Here is an 18,724-nt window from a genome sequence, read left to right as displayed (position 1 = left end):
AAAGCGCTCCTGCTGCCCAGGTGCACAGCAGTAGCTGTTTACGTGTTTACGAATAAATAACGCCAACACCTTGCACAGATMCCTCGCACAGCCCAGAGGAGGTACTTCCTTCCAGAGGGACTGACAGCCTGCCCCAACGCCTGGCCGAGACAGCCGAGCGCACCTGCACGCACCTCGCACCGCTGCGCGGCAAAGCGCCCTTCCGCGGCCACGGAGGAAACACGGGCGATAGAAACGACACAGCAGCTTCAGTCAAATGTGGATACAAGCTGAACCTAAAACACGGCTTCTGGTATAAGCTGCTATGACATAAAATCTCGCCTTCTCTTATGGAAGAGGATTTCTAGAACTGAATGGGGATAAAGTCTACAGAAAATGAAGAGTGCTTTGTATGTATAYGGCCATTGTTTATCACCATAAAATCTATAGAGCTTAATTGAGAAAGGCTTCTTTTCCGTATAATTTACTAATTTACAGAATTTAGCAGATGTAAATTAAAACAGAAAATTAATACTTTTAAGTAGCACAACGTATTTTTTTTAAAAAAAAACGATTCTCTCCCATGCTCAGTCAGACCTCTTATATTCTGTAGATTAAAGTTTTAGAGATTAAAGTTTTTAATGCTATGTGAAAGAAACTATTTTACATTTTACATCATCTGTAGTCATGCAGACCTTGAGAGCTATTCAATTTCTACCAGCTTTATCTCTATTAAATTTTAGAAAATATTTCTGTAAAAGAAAGCAAAATTTTAAACTTGCCCACAGAATACCTATCTTCTAGAGTCTTGTTGCTTAATTAAAATGGAGCAAATTTTGACATCAAATCGCAGCAATTTTCACAATAGATTTTTTCCTTGCATTTAACTGGGTCAGCAGTATTTTAAACTGTATTAGCTACAGAATTTAGGCATAAATTTTAGATTTGTTTCCTACAAAAATTGGCCAACATACAGAAATGTTGAGCGCTGAGAATTCCTCGCAGTTCTGTTGAACTAACAACATATTAACTATACTACAAGGCTGTATCTTAAGCACAAACACCATCAGGATTTACAGCTGACCCCGAGCAGACACCACCACCTTTGCCAGGTTGCCTGCGGATGCCGAGGAGCCCGGCCGGCGCTGGCAACCCCTGTGCATCCGGACGCTCGGGCTCTGCTCCGTCGGCAGCCGTCCCTACGCGGCCGAGAGCGGCCCCCGCGGCCCCCGCGGCCCTCGCCTCCTGCCTGCCTCCATCCCGCCCTCTTCGCCCTCCGCCGCCCTGCCCGGGTTCGGACGGCGCGGGCTGTCCGGAGACGCGCGCTCCTGCTCCTTTCGCACCACCTCTCCTTCACCCGACGCAGGGTTCTCTACCCGACGCRGCGACAACCGGCTGCCGGGGCAGTGTGCCGCAACGCCAGCCGGCGGCACGCGCTGCTCCGCTCGGGAGGCGGCGGTGCCGGGCCGGAGGGGACGCGCGGGGCTGCTCGAGGGACGCCGCGCGCGGCCCCCTCCCAGCTGCCAGCCCTGCTCGGCGGGACACGCAGCAGCACGCTGCCGCTTGCACTGGGATTCTAACACGCCTTGCATAAACTTAGGGTAAAACTCAAGCTACTTCCAAATACTCAGGATGACTGGCTAAGCGGTAGGGCAAAGCAAGGCCACGAGCCGTTTACCTATGGTCACCCCCAATACACAAAAATAACTYGTTTATTCCTCCTCACGCATCACCCAGAGCTGCCTGCGATTAAAAGTAGCTTTGGCTGCTTGCTGCCCCCATGGTAGGGAACGTATACATGACAGCGCAGACACACGTTCTGCAAGAATCAGGCAACTTCAGACTCGACCCGGGAATGTCCACCGCCAGGYCGGTCCCAGGAGGCCAGGCCGGGGCCTTCCCAAGACTGGCCTGATGCCAGCAGCCCTGTGGCACTTGGGACAACTCCCCACACCCTAACACTGAGGCACCACTGCAGGGGACAGGAGCAAATGAAAAGAAATATAGGAGAATTCAGCACTTAAAGATGCTAAAATATAAGTGACCTCTAAAACATATCAGCYGGTCATCCCACCACAGGTCTGATTTCCACGGCCAGGTGAGCACTTGCTGCCTTTACAGAGAGCCACATTAAAGATAAAATAAATAATGTTATTACCTGCGGTTGGAAGYGTTCTTTACTCACGAACTGATCTATCAGAGTGAGCAATGACCTTCATTAACTACCAGCCTCAGCCAGATCTGTGCTGGTGACCTAAAAGTGAACAGTTCTCCACCCCATTCTCAGCCAGTTCCTCCATTCCTTCTCTTGAAATACATGAGATAGCTTCACTAAGAATGCCTTTAAGTGAACTGCTACTGCCAAAAAAGGGAAAGAAATATTTGTTCTCAGATGCTCTGGAGGAAAACATTTCTAAATCAAAATGAGCCCAAGATTTCCTACAGGGCAGAAGCAATTCTTTCATATATTAAAACATTATTTATCAGCTTTCTGATAGTTCTTTGCTTTGGTCACCTATTACACACTTTTCAAATCACATTTTTTATCTTTTCTTTCCCAGGGTACTTTGTTCTTTTCACCTCCAGATTTTATTAGCCCACTTCTGACAGCTGGTCCTCTACCAGTGACTCCAAGCTCAGGGTCTGCCCTATTTCCTTTACCCTTTCTATGTAACACCTACAGGCTAGGGACACATAGGCAGCTCCTGCCTCTTGCTTCAGCACCTTCAAACCCACGCTGCAAAGACCTGACTGTCCATCAGACAAAGTGCTCTCATCACGGGCTAAGGGACCTCTGTGGTCTGCTGATGCTGGCCAGGATGGCACCAGCACCTGCCACGTCCCATGGGTGGCCGATGTGTGCCAGTCACCGCCAGCGCAGAAATGTCCTAACCATGGCCTTTGCTCTTGATGGTAATGCTGTTTTGGGAGAAGAGCTGGAGAAAACTTGGGACAGTCATTTTAAGGACCCAAACAAAACGAAAATGAACCAAGAGAGAAACCCAGATACACTTCCGTGCAGCTCTGTCTTACCCAGCCAAGGAAAGCCCCGGTGCGCAGCGCGTGGTTTAAGCGCTGTGCTTTAAGTAGTGACAGTTTCTCACCATTTTGCTGCATGCTGAAGCTCACCAGAAATTGCCTGATTAGGTGGCCTAGTTCAACAAGCCAGCTGACGATCGGTTTGTCCTGGCGTCTCTCGCGCTCAGCAGCGAGGGAGTTTGATCCTTGAATAGAACTTCAACAGACTGGTACCAAAAGTAAACTCTGGCCCTAACCGTGTGTCTGGTATGGATGAACCYTGGGTAAGTTTTCAGAATTTTCAGACTCAAATAGCTTACGTCCACCTCAGAAAAATCCATTCTGAAGCTGCTTTTAGTGACCAGGTTAACTAATGATGAGATGAACTAACCTCTGATTCAGAAAGCTGCTTCTGAATTTTGCAACTGTAAATGGGATTCTCCTAAAAAGCCGATATTCAGTGTTATTTAAAAACCATAAAAAAGTCAGTACTGCAAAGACAGGAGAACAAATACATGGCACAGGCTTCTCTTAAGAACTTGGCAAGGATAACTGAAGTTCTGAACACGGAGTAAAAGCTGCTTTCTTACAGGAAACATGYCTACGCAAGAAATATCCAGAAAACAATTATAAAACTAAATAATCTACACATAGAATGGTTCCACTGAAGACCACTTTAATAATGCATTCTGAATATATGAAGTAGTAAGAGTTTAAATTAAGAGCCAAAGTTCAACTTTCCTTTCAGGAGCCCRAAAGCCGTTTTTTCCTAGATGTTGTCTCACAATTTGCAGCAAGTTCATGTAACAAATAATTAGATCTCTTTGGGGTTGACTTCTCTTTATAAACACRGTTTTCATTGGCTCCTGGCTCAACAGAGTGAATAAGAAAGTCCACAACGTCTGCTCGTAATAAAGAGCAACCGGTGAAGGGCGTGTGGGAACACAAAGGAGACCGAGGAGGGAAACGGCAGAGGAAGCTGCTGGAAAGTAAATGTTGCTCAACATGAAAAGAATATCGGGGGAAAAACTGACAGAGTGGAATAACAGGAAGCTTAGTCATTTCTGGACAAAAAAAGACAAAGTGTGAGAGAGAGAAGTGGGAGGGGAGAGTGCAGCAGCGAGAGGCCGAACGCAGAGCGGGAAGTGCAAGGCCTGGGAGGCAGATAAGAGCTAAAGGGGCTGACGGAGAGGGGCTGAAAGAGGCCTTTGGGCGACACATGAAAGCAGYGCGCACAGTTTGCAGGATAAACAGAAGCAGAAGAGGAGGAAGCACGGTGCTGCGGGCTCGAGACCGGCTTGCGAAGGACAAGCTGCAGCCAGCAGCGGGGCACGCAGGGCCGTGCCCCGGGGCACCCGCCCCTGCTATCTCAGGATTATTTTAACCAGTAAGTCTGTACTAGTGCTAAGGAACAATAAAAGCCTCCTAAGCAAATAAACAACCTTCAGCCCCTGCAGGCTAACCACAGGCGTGAGTGTATTGCTGGAGGGTTCAGGCAGTGAATCACAGAGGTGGAGGGACCTCTCGTAAAGCRCTATTTCACAAACGCATTTTGTGACCCGCTTGCCACACGTTTCAGAAATACTGACCTCGCAGTGGTACAGCACGTCCATGGCGAAACAAAAAGAATGAGAAAAGGGCACCAAATCTCAACTTTTGGAAAGGAAACTGTGTATTCTCTCATTGGAAATATGCATATTATGGAAACAACACATTTAGAATCTGTATAGGTGGGGCCAGTAAAGGAATTTAAAATGAAATAGTGGTAGGACAAAGACGAGCGGGCGCCTCCCTCCGCAGCAGCACACTGTCGCAGTCTCCACGGCCGAGAGGAGCGGCGAGGCTCCCCAGTTTTCCTCACTTGAGCTGCTTCGGAATAAAGGGAAATTTCACCCAATTTGTGGCTTGGCTTCACCACACGGTAACAAAACAGCACCGGAGATAAACGTGCGCTTTAAGGGTCCCACTACTGTGCCTTCAGAGCGATACTCGATCCCATCACCAACATGCTATGAAATGATTCGATAATAGTTAACTCCGAAAATGGAAAAGTTAACTAGAATAGAAGGTTTCAGCTTGTAACGTTAAAGAAATTCTTGTGAAAAACGTCCTATTTTGCAGCAGGGAGCCTGGAAGTACGTTACTGATGCAGACAGCCGAGCAAGACAGCCCCGGCTGCGTGCACGGCTCGGGCGTGACTTCCTGCCCGAGCGCGCTCCGGGCCTCCTAACGCTGATTTTTCGGATCAATATTTTRCACAGACAGAGCTGTGTGGCAGACGCGTGCACTAACTAATCAACCGCATCTAACAGGCGGTGCGGCTGTGAACACGCACGCTTTGCAGCCCTGCTAGCTTCCACACCAGAGGTCTGGCCTTGCTTACTTTCTGCCTAACACAGTGACAACAGAACAAGAGACCCGCTCTTCTGGGGGTCACAGCATGCAAACACAAGTAATATCCACCTCTGCTGGACCAGGGCAGCATAAACATAATCAAGACTACGAGAAAATATCATCTGCTCTCACACATTATCCATCTCCTTTTTGTGGATCGCAAAGACTCTTATAAACTTCATTTTTTAAAATGCAACTCCTTTCTCAATGGAGTAAACACAAAATTTTTACTTAAATGCATAGATTCACTCTGTCAGAACCACAAATCTAATAATTCCYGTAATTCAAAAGCTAGTATTTTAAATGCCAAAACTAAATTAATGCATGCGCTGCACGTGGGAGCGCGGAAGCAGAGCAGGGGGGAAGCCGGCCGCGTGGCCACGCTGTCAGTGATGAAGCGGTCTGTCCTGCGCCCTTTTCKGCCAGAAATCAGGTCTCTCGTTCCCGAGCAGGGCCAGGAGCTTGCTCCACCTGACAGGTGGGAGCAGCCGCGGTGCCGCCGCATTTCGAAGGGAGCGCAAACAGAAGCGAGACAGCTGGAAGAGAAAGACACTCTGTGGAGGAACGGGGCTTGGACAGGGGCTGGGTGCATCTGAGTATCGAACTGCGTTGTTGCCCGAAGAGCTATTTACTTCAGAAATTGCATCGGTTACATTTTCTGCAGTGGCTCGCCAGGAAGCAAAGCCTGCAGTATGCGATAGAGGTAACACGGAGAAATACCCTTACAGGAAAACCTRTTTGTGTGAAGGATAACCTTGTTGCTCGAGTTGAAAAAAGCAGTAATTTTGTGATGCATACATTGTTCTCTTCAGAAAGGGCCTGGATAAAAAGAGGGTACGTTTAGAGAAGTGACCAGTATGAGTATTTGATATCAAAGCCTTGACCGGCTGAACTCTGTCAGAGTGAAGGATCCGGGGAAAAGTGCTCGATGAAGCTATGAGGTACCTGACAATCATGTAAGTGGAGCAGAAGGTACACACCAATGGCAGATCCTGCTGTTCGGTATCTGCAAGATACTTTGAATGAATCAGGAGGTGAAAATTAACCTCTCACTGCTATTTTCCCTGAATTGTTCAACGAAGAAGATCGATGGATATGAATTACGTGGAACACATTTTTCTCAAGTTAAATAATCAAGAAATTTGCCCACACACTGCTCTGTGGTCAGAACTCCCTTTAATTGTTTATTTTAACGTGGGCACTGACAATTGAATGTCCTGTCACAAAACCAAACTATGCGGGAAGAAGAAACTTGGTTTTAGAAGAAAATTGAGTTCTCAAGCTTTTTCAGCTCTTTGCTCGTTTCCTAAAGCTGCCAGCACTGATGCACCAGCATCTTGTACACAAGCAGCTGGAGGGGGGATACGAGGCCTCTCCAGGACCGCTGCCTCGGGCTGGACAGAACGCTAGCTCCATGGACCAGAGCTGGCATCTTCTGGGGATGATCCGCCCGGGCTGGACAACGAGTGAACGAGAAGTATACAGCTTAATAAACCATAATTAACGTCCTGAGGATTTTTTCAACATAAGTAATATTGACGAGCAATACAATGTTTGAAACAGCTACAAGCACCATTATTTAGTGTTTTTCAAATAGCAGTTGAAAGTGTTGACCAGAGACTCAAAACTCCCCATAAACAAGAAAAAAAACTTGAAGTGTTAGTAGATGAAAAACCTCTTTGATGCTTATAAAATAAGACATTATTTTTACTGTTTTGTATTACTAATAACTTCCTCATCTCTTCATAGTGCAGTATGAAAGAAACTACAGTTAATAAATGGCTACTTCCCGGTGAACAGCAGTATCAATACTTGTCCCCTCAGTGCAGCCAAGTCACTACTCCTGTGGAGCAGCACAGAGTACAGCCAGAGGAAGCTACAGAAACTGGATGCAAAGGTGCGAAGAAAGGGGAGCAGACAGGCTGCTGGAGGAAGCGGCATTTATACAAAGTTTAAGTTCATTAGAAGGCATTTTCCTAGCTCCATTACCTTTGCCTCACGCACTGAAAAAAGACAATTTTCCCTTTGCAGGTAGGAATCTGCAGCAGGCACGAGCCCCAGAACGTGGCCGTAACCTGAAGGCTCGAGCTGYTCTCGCTCAAAGTGTTCCGCCACAGCGCTGGTGGGAAATCAGCAATTTTCCATGTGTGGGAGCCAACGGAGCTGACGACACACACAGTAACAGTCAGAATAAAGACCAGCGCATCATGATCTCAGCCTAGGAGCAATTTTTCCCTACGTTCAGCATGGGTGAGGCAAAATCAAGCACTGAGATGAGAGTACCAGCAGCTAGGGGCTGAGCTGGAGGCAGTGTGACAAGTATTGGCTCTTCAAGAACCTAAAACCTCTTTTAATATATTTCACATAGATCTATGCAAAAGGAAATAGCTCAGTTTTGAGAGCAAAGGCAAATAAAAATCATCATCTAAATTCCCCCCCCCCCCTTTTTTTTAATGCAACCGGATTGGCTCTAAAAGCAGTCAATCAGACAGGAWCCGGAAAAGCAAATACGAACTTTCTGTGCTTCTGCTGCGTTGGTGGAAGAAAAGGAGGGAGGAGGAGAGATGGGTCTAGAAACCAAGGTGGAAAGAGGGAGGAGAGGGCTGGAGGATGACCCAGACCAGGAGCCACGCCAGCRCTGGCTATGGCCCGGGGACACAGCTTGCCCTCGTGCACCTCGCCGTCGCACACGTCCTGCGGCCACTGAACTTCATTAGGTAAAATAAGAAAGTTTCCAGTACTTCACTGCTCATCACGAAATATTTCTGCACAGGGATACAGGGTCCCTCTTCCACCACTTAATGCATCTCTCAATCACTAGAGCATTTAAAGCAATACAGCAACACTTCACCCACCGAAAATCTCTGCATCTCTTAGCTCCTGAGAGGAGCAAGAAATTTTTGAAGCAAACTGAAGAAGCAGAAGCTAAACTTCACCATCTGTCAGGTGATCAGAACAAAACTTCAGTAGTCACTTCATAACACTAATTACTAGTCATTTTAATAGGACAGGATAAAAGAATTAAACAACCCTCCTAGGTATGGCTAATGCTGCACAACTGACCTTTTGCCTTGCTCCACAGACAACTATAAAATCCAGCAGTGCTTTCCAAAGCTTAAAAATAAAATATGGCTGTATTTTTAGCAACTGCTATTTTCTCAATTTGCCTGAGCATAAAGAAGAGTTTCTTTACTCACAAAAGACCTTTCCAACTACTGGAGTTATTCTGGAGGCTCCTTTACCTATGAAACCAAAAGCAATAAATGAAACACAGCAGTCTGAAAAAAAACTTGGAGAAGCCACCTGGCATCAACAGCTGCAATCGCAGCAATAATTGCTTGCGAGGGCAAGACCTAAAGAGAAACGGGACAAAGCTCCTGCAGCGTGAAGACTTCTCGATGCACAGCCGGGTTATCTCCTGGCTCAGGGGCTACAGGCCRCATCGTGGCAACAGCAGCTCTCACCTCGCTGGATCCCCAGCTATGGCCTCCTGCCTCAAGGGAAACCTCCCCTTACATCTCCCGTTAACACGCCACCTTGCACACACCTGCAGGACCAAGCTCCGGGTAGCAAGGCCCTACACAGCATTTTGGAGACCAAGCGCTGGGCATTCCTGCTAAATGCTATGCTGGTAGCAACACCTGAGGGCACCACTCATCCAGCTCGCACTGCARTTGCTCAAAGACGACAGTATTTGGAGTCAAAAGGTGCCACTGTCGCACCTTTGTCACAGACTGAGGGCAATTTGCTGTAGTTTAAAGCAAAGTATGTGGGGAACAAAATTATGAAAACAGCACTTATCTTTTTAATATAAAGCAGAAATCACCAGTGTACTGCAAAAACGCTGTGGTAGCAGCAGTCCACATGGCACAGATCAAGGAAGAAAACCAACAAAACCAATGGCTKTATCAGAGTAATATAAAGAACATATATACATTGAAGGAGAAAAAAAATCCAAAAGGAAAGGAGCATCGCAGTTCCAGAGACCTTCTGGAATCAGTGGTGAGTAAAGCATAAAACTGAGAAAGTCATTTTGACAGTGCACTTTAATATACAATTTAATTTTTAAAAATTATGTGAAATAAAATAGATCAATGCCAAGCTCTGTTATTTTTCAATTAGTGCCATTACAAGGGAGAAGAACATTTAGAGAAATCTAAAATAAACTACCTTCAGGGTCTTTTTTCTTTTTTTTTTTTTCTTTTTCATTTGCTATTAGTAAGTATATGAAACAGATTGCCAAGTAGGATGGAGCATACTCCTGCCTGGAAAATTAAAGACAGTCAGGATATTACCCTGATTTATCTGGAGCATACAGATAACAATAAAGTGCAATGGGTTCAATGCATGTGTTTCCTATCCATAATGCACTTATCAATTTTGTTCTATTTCAACACAATTATCTTTTGGTCAAGTAGATCTTATACACCAAATAGCTACACACCATGATATCAGTAAGCTGCTGTGGCACTGATCTGCAACCTGACCTGAACGCCTAGTGTCTCAGAAAGCAGGAAGATGATTTTCTCTCCAACCATGAGCTTTCAAAAATACATACACAGACTGCCCCTTTTGAAACACATTCCAGTCTGAGACCGAGCTTCTGCAAGTCAGCTTTCAAATGCAAGAGGTTAAGCATAACCATTAACTGAGATTGGTTTTAAAAGTCAGGGTGAAATATGAAACAGCTTGCATGCTTGACTGCTGGGTAAGAGCTCATTAACTCTTAGTTAGAAYGAATGCAAAATAAGAAAATATTGGGCATAGATGTGAAATTTGGAAAAACTGCAAACCTCTAGTCCAGGTCAGATAAGCATGTAAAAATRTGTCACTTATTTGAAAATGAATCTAAACGTTTGGATCTGAAAACCACAAGTAAATCCCTTCTGGGTGAGGGTTATCACACTTTTGGCTCTTATACAGGTTGAAAACATTCCCCTAATGTTTCTCTATTATGGGACAAAATTCCTCATTCAGGGAACTAGGCTGAAACCGACACAGGACTGAAAACTTACAAGGAGAGAGCTTAAATATATATTATAGCAATATATTGATTTATGTTAGTTAACASCCCCCTCCCCGCCCGGCCTTATTTTGTCACCTCCCAGGGAGAAATACCTCCTGTCTTAGCGTTCTCCCTCAAAATCCTTAAATCCCTACCAGCCTCGATGGGCAGTGTTCAGCAAGCAGCACYGGGCCTTTTCCCCTGGGAAAGAGGAACGAGACCCCGAGGCAGACGGACACACAGCCCAGCCTCTCAAAGCTCCCAGCGCACACAGGCTGGAGTCTGCTCAAAGGAGTTGCTCTCCCCCTAAAACAGAGTGCTGATTCTGAAGCACAATGTCTGTGCTTTACAAATCCACTGATTCACGGTTTTTGGCAAAAAGTCGCTTTGACAAGACACCTGCTCACAGAGCAGCAGAGTTGCTSTCTGGGTTTCCACCCCAGGTTGGCCTCTAAGAGCGATGCTGCTCCCTGGAAATAGCCCAGCGCTATGGACTGTCCTCGTCCTCATCCCTGGGTGCAGCCGTTTCCTCACGCTCGTGACATGATCGTAGGGCGCTGTGTAAGCGAGCTAGAGAGCAGGCGACAAGTGCAATTAACTCCTGACATCGCAGCGGTGCAACCGAGAAGAAAGGCCAATAATGAGACTTTCGATGATAATTGCAAAGCTGTAGGTATGGAAATTACAGCCTATGCATCTTCATTTCCTCCTCTCCAGCATCAAACGACGCATGAGAAGTTGATAAGAGCTATCTGTCTGGAGATAACACTCTCAGGGCGGGAGGAGGACTAATGAGACATGATGGCAGTAATTGCRCCCGCTCCTGACTGCAGGTTCACCTTGCCCCGAGGTTTCCCACCTGGGGCCCGGCTCACCTCCCGGACCCCAGACTCGGGCTCGCGGGCAGCCGTGGCCGTCAGGACTGCTCCCGTCATCTGTCCCTGGCAAAAGGAAGGTGTCCTTCCGCAGCGGAGACCTGCTCCGGAGGGCCCCAGCCCTTTCCGCAAAGCACCAACCGAGCGCAACACCTCCAAGCCGCTTGCGCACACGCAGCCAGCGCAGGCTACTGCTCCCACCGTAACTGCTGGGGCCGTCCTGGAAGCCGCTCCGCAGAAGTCATCCTTGCTCAGAAAACCACCGGCAAGCCACAAGGCAGGACGCAGCTGCAGCTCGCAGCGGGGGGGACGCCGAGGCGCCCGGCAGCACGTGGGCGCCCCGCAATCTGCCCGCTGCCGCCCGTGCGGAGCGGCCCGGGGAGCTCGTCCTTTCTGCCAGCACCGCAGGTCCCAGCGCGCTGCCCCGACGCCGCAGCTGCCCACTGCCGGGCTGTTTCACGCAAACCTTTCCCTCCGGCTCTGCGCTGCGAGGAAGGGATTTGTGTCTCTYGGGAGAGCAGTTACCAAGCCTTAACAGTTGTATTTTTTCCTATCAGAAAACATTTTGTTATGTTTCAAACACTTCACTGAAAAAGTTTTACGTACAGATTTTTGCCAATATAGACTTTAAAATAGGTATTTAAAAAAAATAGTTAAAATAGAGTTAGTAAAATACAAAGAAGGTAGTAGATGACCTAAGCTTTACCACTGAAAATAGAGTCAGCAGGTGTCCAATCCTACTTGAGTCACTTGGCGTTTCCCTCTCGTTCTCAGTGGGAACCAACCTGTATCCTTACCCAAAAGTCCTGATTCTTTTCTAACATAATTGCAATACTTTCCTTGCCTTTATTCATATTTTCTGGTGGGGAATTCTGGTTTCTGATTTGTTTGTTTGCATATTAATCTGATGCCAAAAAGAAAGCAAGTACAAAATATAATTTCTAAAAACTGAGTGACATAGGAAGCTATACATGACACATACGCATACCCGGGAAAAAAGCAATATACTATGACTAGTAAATCATAAAACAACCCACAAAACTAAGAAATTCAGCTTTAAGATTCAGATTTGGAGGCAGTAAAATGATCACTATTTCACTAATATACATCTTACTATCTACATTATGCAAATAAAGAACATAGATATTACAAATAACTGTCACACGTATGCGCTCACTCCCAAGTGCCGTAAGCCTGTGTACTGAAAAMTAATTTATGAACGACAACATCTATCAATGTTTATATGCAAAATGCTTTCATCTAACTCCAAACCCATTAATGGAATCTCGGAACAATTTTGATAACAGCTCTATTCAAATTTCATGACCCTTTCAAGTATATGTGAACCGCTGTTTGCCGGGATGTAAAGCAAATCCTGAGCTGGCATACAAATCRTAAGACGGCCGTGTTTTGTAAACAGGGCTAGGAGAAACCTAACGGCTTCATTTCCACAGTTTAAGGCTCAAGTTTAGTTTTCAGGTGACGCTGAAAGCCAAAGGCGGGAAGGGCAGCCGGGGAAGCCGGGAGCGAGGGTCCCGCCGCGCGCTGCCCCTCGCATCCCACGGGCAGCGGCGGGGAGCTGAAGAGCTTGCACCGCCTTACCGCCTGCGGCTTCCGACCCGTCGCCCTGCCTTCAGCGAACAACTTGCATTTACCCTGCTTTATGCTTTTTCTATCGTTAGGAGAATGAGCGTGTGTGTGTATTAAAATGCTGAGCTGAAAGCTGTATATCAAATAATTTTAAACTTACACTGCAGTCATTTTTTTTCAAAGTCTAATCACATAGGTATTTACAGATCTAAAAATACAAGATACATCTAAGCAACAAATATGTAACAAACACCATGTAAAAATATTTTGCATTGTTTTAGCCTTAAACAAATCTTCAATTAATTGTCTGAACCATTAAGAGGCAAGCTCTACTCCCYTTCAGGTTTTCAGGTTTTTTACTTAAGACAAATGTAAAAGGTTTGCAAGAAGGCAAAATTCAGCTCACTTCTCTCCACCTCAGTATTTAGATAGCTATCAATACACCAGTCTCAAAGCACACCAGTAACTCTTCATGCTTGCCACCAGGTACAAAAGCCTGTCTTGCAAAGAGCAAGCAGGAATTGAGGAGAAATGGATTTTTTTGAGGAAGTTAAGAGGGCACCACATGTTACATGCTGCTAATGAACTGCCTGCAAAGGTCCAGTTGTGAAAGTCTCATGTTCTGTTTTCCCTTCTCCTCCCCTTCTATCTGGTGATGTTTTCAAACTAAAGTCATTTTTCCCTCAGTATCTTTCAAACTGTGTAACAGCGTGTGATTTCCCTCCAAGTTCATGCCTTTAATCTCTTCTTTGCTTTCAGTGTCTCACTTCAATCTCTATTTCTTCTCCTTTTCTTCTCTTTCAGTTAAAGACTTATCATCTCCTTAGTCTTTCTTCATTCCGTAACCTGAAAACCCGCTGTGGTCATCRCCTCCTTTTCTCCTTCGCCTCCCTCAGGTGTTCTCACTTCCCTCTGGAAGTCTCCATTTCCACGCAGGTTTCCCTCGGCCGTCCGCCTGCGCTCTGCGTGTCCGCACACGGCCTTTCCGTGCGATGGGATCTGGCGCCACGGCGAAGGAAGAGGCTGATGCCAGCGGGCCAAGGGACCAGCCCTCCCTCCCCGCGGCCGCTGGTTTTCACGCAGTGCCGCGCTGGCGGTACGGCAACGCCCCGGCTTGCGTACGGTGGGCAAGACAGCTGCCAAGCTCCAACCCTGCTGACTGCCTAGGTGCGAGGGCTGCACGGATCCCCAGGCACGGCGCAACGCCCAGCAGGGACGGACGCGCCGTCCCACAGCGAGCCCCTCCAGCGCTGCCCAGAGTCACCCACGCGAGCACCGCGCGGCGAGAAACGCAAAGCAGCTCCTGCGCCCTGCTGCGCGCAGACCGGCAACCGTCACTCCAAACCTGACTGCCCACCGAGGCCTCCTGAGGACCAGGCACGGGTCTTGGCACGGCCAGCGCCGGAGGGCCCTCACCGGTAACCCCGCACCTCCGACACGGCCCGCCTCGGGGCACGGGGGGATCGCGCCGCCCCACCCCGCTCAAGTGACCCGGATCCCCCGCAGCTGCCGGGGCGACACGGTACAGAGCGACCGTGAGGACACAACCCCAGGAGCAGAGCTGGCGCTGGAGAGACGGGAGCAGTCCCGGAGCCAGCAGAACGCAACCTGCACCCAGTCCGCAGCGGGTTCGTAGCAGTGTCTGAACTGCAGCCTCACGTCTCACAGAAAAGCGACAAACGTTTCCCCTGCACCTTGCCTAAGGAAAGTGGAGAACACCGAAACTGCTCACTTCTACCAGACAGAACCATTTACGGTTTGACACAGTCGCAGCTTTCAGTCTGAGTTTTTTTTTTTTTTTTTTTTTGGCTAAGATGCAAAGTGGAAATGTATTTGCAAAGAGTTGGTAGCTGACGGGTTGCACCTTGCACTTGTTTCAGGCCGATTCACTCAATTCCCCCAGTAACTCCTCCTTCCTGTCTTTCTGACTTCTCATCCAAAACTCAAATCTATTTATATGCTATCCGCTTTTACTTACAATTAAAGTGTACTGAAAAAGGGGGGGAAATGGCATTAACAATGCTCTTTATCTGGCTACAAGTAGATTGTCTAAATAAAAACATTAGTACCAAAACATCTTTCTTATTCCAGTCTTGAAATAAATAAATAACTCTTTACRGAACTTATTGAAAAAACACATTTTTAAACATATTAACAGAAAAAAAAACYCTAAAGTAATTAGTTGAATTTCTAACATACTTAATAGAATGATATAAAAATAAATTCTGATCTTAAGCAATACTTTGAAAAAGAAAGAGTGCAGTAAGTAGTAAATTCAAAACCCTGCACACAGCTACTAAAATGCTATTCATCCTTCAAAGGAAAGCTGTACGTATTCTTAAAAAAAAACTGTTTATAACACATTTTATTCATCTAAATATTTGTGGCTRGCATTCTGTAAACATTCACATACTTGGAAAACACTTATACATAAGTAACTCCRGAGAGTTAATTAAACACAGGCTTCCAGCTATTCTGTTGCACACATATATTCTGCTATTAGTATTTGCAGGACCTGAGAATGTTAGTTTGGAGGTTATTTGGAAGAAGTCCTGCTTCATTTGCACAACGAAACCCACGACTTGACCTGGCATTACAGTAATAAACCTAAGTAATGACAGAAAATAAACAACTATGCCATCCAACACTTCTGATCAGGTCCTAAGAGTGGATAAATAACATGGTAATAGCTAAATGAATTTTAATTATAATTAATCATTTTATGATATGTCTGTTTCAGATCATTTTTGTTATGAGCTATTTGAGCTTGCACTCAAAGTTTGTTTTTTTYCCCCTCTTTTCTTCTAAGCATAAAATCAAGCTATCCATAATTCAAGTAAGAGATGTGATATTAAAAAAAGGATRTAACAGGAGCTAGAAAATCTGGTATTCTGAACCTTAGGTGGTGCAGCAGGCATATCTCCTTAGGATTAACTGTTTCTGTTGATATAAAGAAGCCATGCTGATTTATATCTGCAGTGGATAAAATTTTTTAAAAAGCACTTCAATTAAGTTTTTAAACCAAATGAGAAATAATTTCAAGTATGTTTTTTCTTCTACATTTTTAAATCACCATTTGGATGAATTGTCCACATGATTCTAAACTTTTAAAAGTAAAATGAGAAACCCTACATACAACTCACACTTTGGAACATCCATCTCAGTAATTCAGAGCCACCATGGCCATTAAAAAAGCCTAATTTACTCACAGCTACCTTAACCGACRTCTTCTGTGGTGCTGACCGTAAGACAGGGTGGTGTCAGCGCTGACGAGAGGCGCCCGGAGAGGGAGAGTCCCCTGCCCGGCTGCTACGAGCACCTCCAGCAGCTGAGCCGAGACGCACGCTGGAAACGAGGACTGCGAGATACTGCTCCACTAAGACTGAACTCAGAGAGCATGGGCCAGAGATTACAGGATAACATGAGTCACTAGGAGATGCCCGAAGAAAGCAGAGTATATAAACCAGATTTTGACTGYGTGTACAACTTAAGCTTATTGCAGGCAAGTCCCAAGCTTTAGGAAAGCAATGTTCCAGTAAAGCTTTAAACACAGTAATCCAAGATCTAATAAACTGAACACAGATGCCAAAAAGCTGGTACTTCTGTACTCTTACAGTGGCATCCTTACCTTTGCCAATTAATTTATTTTAAGGATACAAGTAGCTGTACTGCAAAAGAAAAAAGCCAGCTGCATTACGCTGTGCATGTGTTTAAATTTTGCTCTACATGTACTCACTGTGCCTTCCTCCCTCATACGTGTACTTAGATACTTCTGAAAAATTATTCAGGTTATATACATGACTAGTCTTATTCTCCATTTTTCTCTCACTCAATCAAAAGGAAAAACTGCTGATTAAAAAAAAAAAGGCTCATATGTGTTTCTCTCTGCCTCCCTTCACTTTAACTCATCATGCTGCAGATTGGGTCCTTTCATTTTGTTAACGAATGGCCAGTTTAGTACACTTCATTCTACTGAGCTGCCATTTAAGTGTTTATAAAACCCGCTTGCTCAGCAYGACTGAGGCCTGAGGCCACCGCTCCTGAAAGCGATGCTGTACGAGCGCCCGCCCAAGGGGCGAGCTAAGCTGACGGCCCCCCCAGGAGCCAGGCCCAGTCGGCGTCGATACCCATGACTTCGCGCCACGCCAGTCCTCGCTGGCCGTGTCGCGCTCACTGCGCTCCACTCCTGGGCTCCCTCTTCATTTCAGCCCTCTAACACCACTTTTTTCTACATTTTGAAGAAGATTCTTACTTAGTGCATCCTTTTTTTTTTTTTTAATACCTAGCATATGTTCAAATTAATTTGTAGCCGTTAGCCTTATTCAATACTTGCATGTAGAAAATTAAATTTGTCAATGACGTTATTACATTTTTATATGCTTACGTTTATTCTTTGTAAAAAGTTCAATAACCTTCCTTGCAAATTTATTTCCCTTCAGCAGATATACTGTTCTAAATATTCTGCTTTTGCAAAGTGGGGAGAACAGAAATGACACCTCTGTTCACTGCTCTATTTACRTATTAATGAAATTAATATTAGCAATGTTTATTTGAACACAAAATGCATCTTGCAAACGCCTTCCTGAAAAAAAAATGAATTTAAATACTTCTACTAACCTTTTTCAGCAATATTTTAAACTATCATCCAATCATGCATGAATACAATTTTTGACAATACCTTTAAAAATTGCAGATAATCTTACTTTCAGTGCAATGAAAAGCTGAAAGTTTTTCCTAACAGTCTGGAGACCATTTAACTATGTTTACAATCATTTTTTTTAAGAAGTTAGTTTCAGCTAAAACCACTGGGAACAACTGATCTAAAGATCTCTCCCCTTCACCTTGTTCAGTCCAGTCACATAAAAAGATTAAAATATTCTTTTAGAGCTGGTTAGTGTGTTTACACTTTTGCTGCATATATATTTGATCAGGTGGTCCCCCCCAATACACACACATTCATTTTTGTGCAACAAATGCTCCACTAAACGAGAAGCGTCCCCGACCAGCAGCTCCCCCCAGCGCCTCCAAGCCGCCCTTTGGGTTTGCTGGACTCTGCTCCGCTGACAAAAGCTCCCGGGCTGAGCGGACACGAGCGATTTTATGCCRACGTGGCCAAACGTCGAGACGGGGTGCTGCGGGCAGGCGGCTCGGCCAGCACCCTCGGCCTCCTGCTCTCACCTGCACCGCTTCCTCCAGATTTACAGCTCTCTCTTCGCACCTCAGAGCACCGGCTGGCAACCTTTAAATCACTTCCCCCCCTCCATGAAACAACTCCTCACACTCCACTAGTAAGGGGAATTCTGTATTCTGAGGTGCATTACTTGAAATAAAGCATCCATCCATGTATGCCCGAGTGCCCCGTGCCAAGGAAGCCTCTTGCTCCGCTCCCTGCAACACTAAGACACTCAGTATTCAGTAAACAATAAGAATAAAATCCAAAGTAATAAATACAAAGAAATGATTCTCTTGCTTCCTTCAAGCAATGTCTAGTTTATATGTGAAATATTTAATCATTCAGCCTATCCAAACCAAGGCTTCTTCCTAACTGACTTACATTTCTGTKTAGTTATAATTCCTGCATAACTCTGAGCCTTCTCTTAACTCACTTCAGCGTAGGGAAAATTTTAAGAGAGTACTGGACAAGCAAAGGTACGCTGATGTAAATGATCTTTTGAATGTGCACTAACACAAGAAAGCTGAATTTCAGATGCAATTCATCCATCAAAAGGTGGTTCTAAACACTGATTGTACCGGTACTTAGGTAGAAAATTGAAAGTGATGAAAAAAGCCAAGAAGCTTTTCAAAGTTTAATTTGCCTTGTTTCTATTTGTATAATCTGCTCTGAACTATTAACTGCTGATAC

At 45.5% G+C, this 18,724-nt stretch overlaps 1 protein-coding gene across 5 annotated transcripts in view; it reads right to left on the bottom strand.

Annotated features, from left to right (window-relative positions):
• The window catches only part of MBNL1 (muscleblind like splicing regulator 1), a 115,367-nt gene that overhangs the window by 64,840 nt on the left and 31,803 nt on the right, over positions 1 to 18,724 (bottom strand). The gene's annotated exons all lie outside the window — the stretch shown is intronic.

This window comes from Rhea americana, unplaced genomic scaffold (assembly GCF_003343005.1).
Source record: "Rhea americana isolate MKP2758 unplaced genomic scaffold, rheAme1 scaffold_193, whole genome shotgun sequence".
In the NCBI taxonomy this organism is placed as follows: Eukaryota; Metazoa; Chordata; class Aves; order Rheiformes; family Rheidae; genus Rhea; species Rhea americana.
The sequence above is the reverse complement of the archived record's forward strand: the minus strand, read 5'-3'. Positions and strand labels throughout refer to the sequence as shown.